General features: G+C 40.6%; 1 protein-coding gene and 1 pseudogene across 2 annotated transcripts in view; one reads left to right on the top strand and one right to left on the bottom strand.

Moving 5' to 3' along the window:
- Positions 1–5,721: 5,721 nt before the first annotated feature.
- Positions 5,722–7,785, bottom strand: LOC147999275 (DNA-directed RNA polymerase II subunit GRINL1A pseudogene; annotated as a pseudogene).
- The window catches only part of LOC134483470 (uncharacterized), a 192,172-nt gene continuing 189,904 nt past the window's right edge, over positions 6,064–8,331 (top strand). For both annotated transcript variants that reach the window (XR_015643898.1, XM_087596357.1), the window contains exon 1: positions 6,064–6,126. The gene's annotated coding sequence lies outside the window, so the exon portion shown is untranslated. The remainder of the gene's footprint in view (positions 6,127–8,331) is intronic.

Here is an 8,331-nt window from a genome sequence, read left to right as displayed (position 1 = left end):
TGACTCTTAAGACCATCATTCTTATTAAAGGGTTCTGTCCCCTCCTGTGGACTTAGAACTGACAGCTGGAGATGGATCTCTGCATGTTCCATGGATACTGGGCTAATAAGTGAATTCAAAGTCACCAAGGGGTACCCAGTGTGACAGTGTCTTTTGTGTGGATAATGTGGCTGTTTCTCAGACACACACTCTATGATGTAATCACTGACATGCTTTACTCAATTGTTAGGGTCCATGTGGTTCTTCTGAGAGAGCAGCAGATGCTCTATCCTGTGAGTCATCGCCACAGCTCCTGCAGGTGGCTTTTGTTATTCCACATCATGTACTGTATTAGGTGGACAGGATCACCTCCAATCAAATAGACAGATCTCAGGAGATGTGTGTTCACAGGGAACTTACTGAGCTGTGCGTGCTCAATGTGTTAGCTTGCCAGGCATTCCTACAGGGCTCTGGTGTTCCCACTGCTCATTGTGGGCAGGATCATCCTCCAGCACCACTTAGTGTCCATATTAGAGCAGATCTTTCACCTGTTATCAATGATGACCATATGTATTATGCACATCTGATAAAATACAGAATAGAAATTAGCTTCCTGTTGGCCAGATTGGCATAATGAGTGTTTTGATTGTTAGCATGAAAATTATTTTAATCCAAGCAGTTTAGGGAGGAACCTCAAGAGCATACATAGTGAATGCTGCCTATAGCTGTGAACACAGGTTTCTTTTTGAGAGCAGGCCTGTGCAGGCCCAGAACCTAGGTTGGGCAGTTCAAGCTACCCTTTTTCCATGGCCAATCTGGGATCGTATTGAGAATGTATTTTTTCCAGGTGACAGATTTCCAATTTATGGAATTGAATTAACTTACTGAGAGTGCAGGTGACTCAGAGAGTTAAAGTACAGAAGGAATAATCCAGAATGTTCACAAAAGCTTGCTGTCTCCCCAGGGCTTTTTAAAGCTCAGCAGCTAGGGAAGCAATGTAGTATTTGGTTATTCTCATGCTTAGGTCTAGTCATTCATTATAAGCTGCCCATGACACAAAAAGAGTCATCTGTGTCACAATAGAAACAAGTTGTAACTAGATTCACCCCCACACTATCACATCACTACTGTGTTTGAGGTTCTCAGTTACTAAGAACCTGGATGAGGCCTGGGTCTTTCTACACAAACTCATAATTTATGTCTTCATGACACTGTGTGCTTTGTTCTGTTGATGCTACCATTGGCATACAATACCTTGGATACTTTGTACTGACATCTGTGACCTGAGACAATAGTTCATGTCATCCTAACCTGGATAAACTGTCCTTAGAGTACAGTGTTGTAGGAGGGGCCTTCTTTTCCTGTGAGATAGCAAAACATTTCCAGTCTTCAGTCAAGTCTGTCAGCCATTGTCAGTGCCTGTCTTGAGATGTCCACCTTTTCAGCTATGAGTCTTCATCCAGGCTGCTCTGTAATTTTGTAGAAGATTAATAGGTTCCAGCCCTAGGATTTAATTCATTGTGACTGTACTTGCCAAACATGCTCAAAGCCCTATGTTTCACCCTAGCCCTCTGTGCTTTAGAGAAAGAAAATAAAGAACCACATTGCAGTTGAAGTTTCTCCTCCAACAAAAGGAGAGCCTGCATAGGGCCTTTAAGTACCTCTAAGCCCCAGCTTCCCCACAGCTCCCTCCATCAATTCCATGATTGGTGTGTTTTCATTACTGCTCACTTTCTTCCTTGTGTGCAAAGAATGTGCACCATGTCAGTAAAGTGTGTGTGTGTGTAGTCCCTAGTGAAAACTGTCGAGGTGCATGCAGACTCATGCTACTGCTGTCTCATGGCACCTTGCAGGGAGCACTGAAATCGTGGGCTACTTTAATACAACCTAAACCGGGTGTGCATGGTTTTCAGTAAGATTTTGACGTCATCACCGCTACAGAGAGCAGAAAAAGCTTCAGTAGTTACATGGATGTGATCAATCAGTGTTAGTGTGTGCATTCAATAAAATATCCATTTTTGACTAAGGTAGATGCTTCTGTGTTTTGTGGGGTGACCCACTGTCAATGTCTAGTGAATTGGGGGCCCTGGGTATGGTTGCATACCCCCAGGACACAGGGGGTGCAGAGCAAAGGCAGAAGCAACTGCACACAGTTGCAAGCTTTATTAATCCCTATGTAGCTGGGAATATGAATAACTACAATTTTCATTTTGTCAAGATACCATAAGATCATTATTCCCAGGATACCAGGAACAACTGAGGGAAGACTAAACAAAGAAATACGAATAAACAAAGGCTTCTTCTCAAAATATTCATATAACAAATCACCTATCTTATTATAATCAAAATATACTCACCATTACCGAGAGAGCGTTAGAACCACTTCCACAGAAACAGGACACAGAAGAAGATAGCTTAAGGCCAAGTGAGGAAAACATTTTCTTCTCCAGGGTGGAATTCCAGCCCCTGTCACCAGGCCTTTCTTGACCCTGCCTGGGAGCTGCATCTCTATGTCTTAACAATTCCTCCTTTTTTCTTTTCTTTTAAAAGAAACACTTTCCATAACATAGCAAAAGTCTTTGTAAGGGTTTAATCATGTAAAAATAAAGCAACATAATACATAATGTACATAAGATTATGGCAAAACTAGCTCCTCCCAAGCTATGGAAAATCCTTTGAAGCCAAGCCTTGGGATCTAATCCTGTCAATTGATCATCCAATAATTTAGCTATTTACATAGGGGTAGTATCTTCTAGCTGTTTACCAAAAGACATTCGAGCATCGTATTTCAAGGCATTAATTACTTTTGTAGCACTTTCATTACCTTCCAAATGGGCTTGAATTAACTTCCAATCATGTTCTGTATCATTATCCATATATTTATTAACACAAAAGTAGTAGGATTTCAATCATATCTTAAATCCTCATATTTTTCAATAAATAACTTCTTTCGACCCAACCATTCTACTGTTTGTTTTGAAACATCTACTTGATGTTGAAGTCTAGTATCAGTTTTAGTTTGCTCTATCCATAACTCATGTGAATCTTTATGCCAGTCTTCAACAAAATGCTTTGTCTCAATAGATGTTTTTAATGCTATGCTGGAAATGGCTGCCAAAGTAGCAACAGAAATAAGACTTAAAATAGTAGGTACAAACTCCAATAATTCTTTTACTGTTCCTCAGCAGATTATTAAAAAAATCAATAATCATATAATTAAGAGGATCTTGAGACCAATGATGTCTCAAATTAACAGGCATCCATACATATATTTTTTGCTGAATATCATAATAGAATATTGATTTATATTAAACTAAATAGATGAATTAATACATGAATACTAATGACAATTAGTACAAGCAAATCCATTAGCAAAATTAAATCTACCTATTAAAAAGAAATATGGCATAGGAATACAAGTAGTAACCTTTTCTTTCTTAAATGTTGTAAAATTATACTGAGAGGCAGATTGAGCAGTCCCAGAAAAGCTTCCATTAGCAAGCACAGCTTCTTTTAATGCAGTGACAGTCTTCCACAAATGAGCTTGAAACACAGTAGGATCTTCCACAGAGGCCAGTCGGTTATCAGCAATGCCTCCATCTCCACACTCCATCAGCAAGCATCCATTAAGGCATTCATTCTCCTCTCAGTTCATCCTGGTAACATTTGACAAATAACAAGTGGTAACATTCCATTCTGAACATGTATTAATAATTGGCCATAAGGACCCCAATTTATTCATTTATCTTGAATAATTTTTCGAAACATGCCAGGGCAGTATTTCCAATTGCATGGGAGATATTTTAAGCCTACATAAGTAAACCAAGCACAAATAGGATATACTGGCTCGCTAACAAATGTAATGTTATTCCAATTTTGGTTATAGACCAAGCTGTCAATCCTGAAGACTGTAACAATTTTTCCTGGTAATCGCCAATTTTAATAACCCATTTGTAGGCCTGGTCTCTTTCCTAAACACAAAGGCATCTTTAATCCAGCACAAGGAAAATTATACAAAGCTCCATCACGTCTATTCAAAAGGTCAAATTATTCCAAAGAGATGATAAAATGCTTGGGGTGGTGTGTAAAACCACATCTGTTTGCCCGCCAAGTAGCAGGTTCAAATAAAGGTGGACAAGGAATATAAGCCTGATAACTCGCATTGGCCACAACAGAAGAAACCGTGAGTAAAGCACACACTGCTAACAATACGTGCTCAGCAGTAAAGGACTTTCCTGTAGGAGACAACATAGTTTTCCTTTCAGTGCTTAATCGCCTCACCTAGGTAATGGGGTTGTCACTGCATCGATCCTTCTCCGTTGTCGTTTGGCGACACTAAGAGAAGCCAGGGCCTCAGTAATGGAGGACACCTCCTTCATCTCCTGAGAACATCCATCAGGAGAGAATGTAGCTGGTTTAACTGGATTCTTCTGAGGGTAGGGAGCGGTTCTTATCATTCTGTGCTTGGATCCGTCTCCTGGGTAACCAGAATTGTCCCCCATCCTGTAAGGAGACAAAATCCTCTCCCCTACATACAGTAAAGTCCCTTCCTGTCATTCAGCATCTCGGCAATTTTTATCCATATTGTCTGTTCCATGCCTTCAGGGAGAAGTCCAATAAAGTGTCTATCTGCTCTGCATATAACTTCACCTTGTGGTAAATTAAGAAGAGTAATAAAAAATAATGCTTATGCCAATATTACTCTGGGACTGGTATGCCAACTCCATTCAGGCTGTGTAAGGTCATCTCTTTTCCTCCTTTTTAATTTTATAATTTGTCATTTCAGGGTATGGTGAACTCTTTCAACAAAAGCTTGTCCTTGTGGATGGCATTCTATACCAGTAATATGTACAATATGATATCATTGACAAAATGGTTTTTTTTTTTTTGCTCTGATTGGTATTTTATTTCTCCTTTACAAGTTCCACATAATAGACAAAGGCTTTTTGATAACATTGTTATCTTTGCTGGAAATGATCATATAATCATTTTAAAAAGCACAAATGTGCACATACAGGACTGAGGTTTCTGCAGCCTGTAAACACCTCTGTGGGTTTAACGAGGGAAAATGCAATATACTGAAAATTCAACTGTAACTCTTAGAAAAACACCGGTTTCCTTACTAATCACGAGTGTCCTGTACAGGGACCTATCATCCCAGATGGCAATGAGTTCAAGCCTAGGGCAGCCAGGAGCAGCTCCCCATACCGGGTCAGAAGACCCTCCCCACCCAGCACTTCTTCCAAGTGCTCCTTAACCTCATCACAGGTGACAGCAGTCACCCCAAGAGAGGACAGAGCAGCAGACACAGTGGTGGTGGTTCCCAAGTGTTGTATGCGGCATTTCACATCCAGCGTCTCAGGAACGTGTCCATGCAAGCATGCGTACCATTCTTTAGACTGCTCCCCTCATTTCTTGAGTGAGGGGACCAGGCCTTCCTAATTCACTTTTGGTGCCTGGAATAACAAAATATTTCACCAGAAGGGGTGCAAGCAGTGCTATCTGATAAGAATACGAAGAAGAAAAAAGCAGATATCTTAAAGAAAACGTGTGTTCTACTCACACTAAAATGTCAGACCAATGCATAATATACTGCAAAGCTGTAACACAATACGGCCAAACACAATGTTCAAATATTGAACTGTTCAAGCATGTGAAGATCATCTTCTGAAAGACAAACTGGGTTCTTATTTTGTAGCTACCTTTGTGTAACTTCAACTGCTGTCCCTCAACAAGGTCTGACACTGTCTTGGTACTTGTTTGGAAGTTGGATGAGACAATGTAAGCTCAACAGTCAACTCCCGGGATCTCCCAGCGCTCATTTTCAGCATTCATCCGAGGACTGGGCATCATCTTCATCCCTCACTTCTCGGTATCTCCCTGAAGACTCCCCTTCTGGATTGTAGCTCTGCATTGTAATATTCAGTCTCTCAGCTAGTTTCTGTGCTGCGAGCTTTGCCCGCATCTTCTCATAATTCTGCTTCTGCTCTTTCTGCAAAGCCAGTGACTCTTCTATGGAGAGCAGCTGTGCAGGCAGGGGGTGGAGCAGAAGAAGGTGAGCTGCTGTGACATCATCAAGATGCTGCCTAGCCCTGCATAGCTGCTCTTCTGAGGAAGCAGGAGACTGAACCCTCTGACAATGACTTGGTGAGTCACTCTGTTGTGTGGGTAACACATTGGTCTTAAACTTATGAGGAGGGGGCACTGGGTTTCTAGCTCGCATTTCTATCACTGTCATGTAATGAGGCTTCTTAGGAGTCTCACTCTGCAGTTCTGGAAAGTTCTCAGTGCTGGTGTTTTCTTCTGAGGGTTCAGTCTGGTCTGCAGTTGTGATCTTTTGCAATTTAGTGATAAACAGACTGTCGACGCTGCTGGAAACCTCTTCCACTTGACTTGAATGCTGGGGGAGTTGTTCATTAACTTAAGATGGGGGAGCCTGGGCTGTGATGCGGACAGACGGGCTGGTACTCACTGTGCAGCCAGTCTCCAAAGTCTCTTCATTGCCTTTGTGAGTGAGCTGTGTAGGTCCCTGAGTTTCTGAGGTTGTTTTAGATGATTCAATGTCTACTGACGAACATTCAGGAACTAATGATGAAGTATCAAGCATCAGGTCAGAATTCTGGGCCTTGTCTATGTCGGTATCAACTCTTGTGGTTGCTTTATGCCTTAGCTTACAGTCAACACTAACAGGATGAAGTAGTTCAGTTCTCCCTCTGACCTCTTCACTTTCTGAAATGGCAGCTTTCAGTTTGGCAGTGGTGTCTGAGATCTTTTTACCTTTGTCGGGCAATTTGCAAATGAATTTTTCTTTGCGCAAAAGTCTCTCCTGGCGCCTCAACCTCTCCCGCAGCTCCGCCAAACTCTGCCGCCCCACGTCCTCAGGAACTGGGGGCTCAAGCCTCAGGGCAGGGAGCACATTGTGCATGGGCTGAGGCTGGCCCCGCAGGCAGGGTTCCCCAGCAGGGCCCATGGTGGTCGCAGGCTTCGTGGGGGCCGCAACTCTGGAGCACGTGCAGGAGTCGCCATTTTCCTGGAAGAGCCGACAAAATTGTTTAAATTGATAAGAAATATATGTTGGTCCATAATCAGTTTTAATTTTAGAAGGCGGTCCCATAACAGCAGAAGTTTCCAATAGATGCTGTATAACATGAGCAGTGCGTACTCCTGGCAATGGTGTAGCCCATACAAATTTTGAAAAATTATCTATGCTTACATGTATATATGAAAGGCGACCAAACTCAGAAATATGGGTTCCATCCATCTGCCACGATGTATTAGGTTGCATTCTTCTGGGATTAATTTCAGATGGAATACATTTTATAAGTGAAGGCTCACAAATACCACAATTAGCAATAATTTGTTTGGCTTGAGAATAGGGAAGCTTATATTTAATATGTAAATATCCTGCATTGGCATGATTATGACTGTTTTCTTCTGGGGTAGCAAATGCCACTAATTGATCTACCATATGATTGCCATGTGTTAAAGATGCTGGCAATCTTGAATGTGATCTAATATGTGTAATGAATATTCTAGAGTTTCAGAATAACAATAGTCCTTTAATATGTGAGAATAACATTTAATATCGGCTTAGATGTAGAAACAACAGCAGTCGCAATATTCTGTACTACTACAACATAAGCTGACTCGGCTTTAATATTTTTACATCATGAGTAAAATCCTGCAATACATTAATTACTTCTAATACTTCATTTTGTTGAACTGACCCAAAAGAAGATTCTTGTCCCCAAAATTTATCTTTGGTCCAATAAGCCATCTGTCTTAGATGTTTGGTCTTAGAGCCATCTGTAAACACAGTAAGGGCAGATGGTAATGGATCAACAGAAATTAGTGTATTTATCACATTTTTTTTTGTTTTCTTAAGCAATCCCAGAATTTACTATGGGGAAAATGAAATTCAGTATTTCTAGTGTAAGAAATCATGGGTAATTGAAAAACTTCAGACGTCTGCATTAAATATTCCACTTTATTTTTGCTTAATGAGAAAACAAAAGCAGCACAATCATATCCCCACAGTGTAACAGGTCTTTGTATGCCTTGCTGAATAATTAAAGAAATTTGTTCCTCATATGTTGTTAATGTTTTGTTAAAGATAAATTTAATATGTATCCATTCTAAAGGCAACTCATCTTGAGCTAAAGTGCCTATAGGATATTCAAGAGTATTTCAATGTATAAGTTAATAACTCTATCTGGATCAATATGTGCCAAATATGCATCTTTCCATTTTCAGAAAAGATATCCTCTTCCATGCCTTCATATAAGCATTAATATCCCCAGTTTCCTTTCTAGGTAATAATGCTCTCCTGTACTCTTCATTAGCATTTTCAAA

The sequence above is a fragment of the Rattus norvegicus genome, chromosome 19 (assembly GCF_021556685.1).
Source record: "Rattus norvegicus strain SHRSP/BbbUtx chromosome 19, alternate assembly SHRSP_T2T, whole genome shotgun sequence".
NCBI classification, from domain to species: Eukaryota; Metazoa; Chordata; class Mammalia; order Rodentia; family Muridae; genus Rattus; species Rattus norvegicus.
This window is presented reverse-complemented; position numbering and strand designations above follow the sequence as displayed.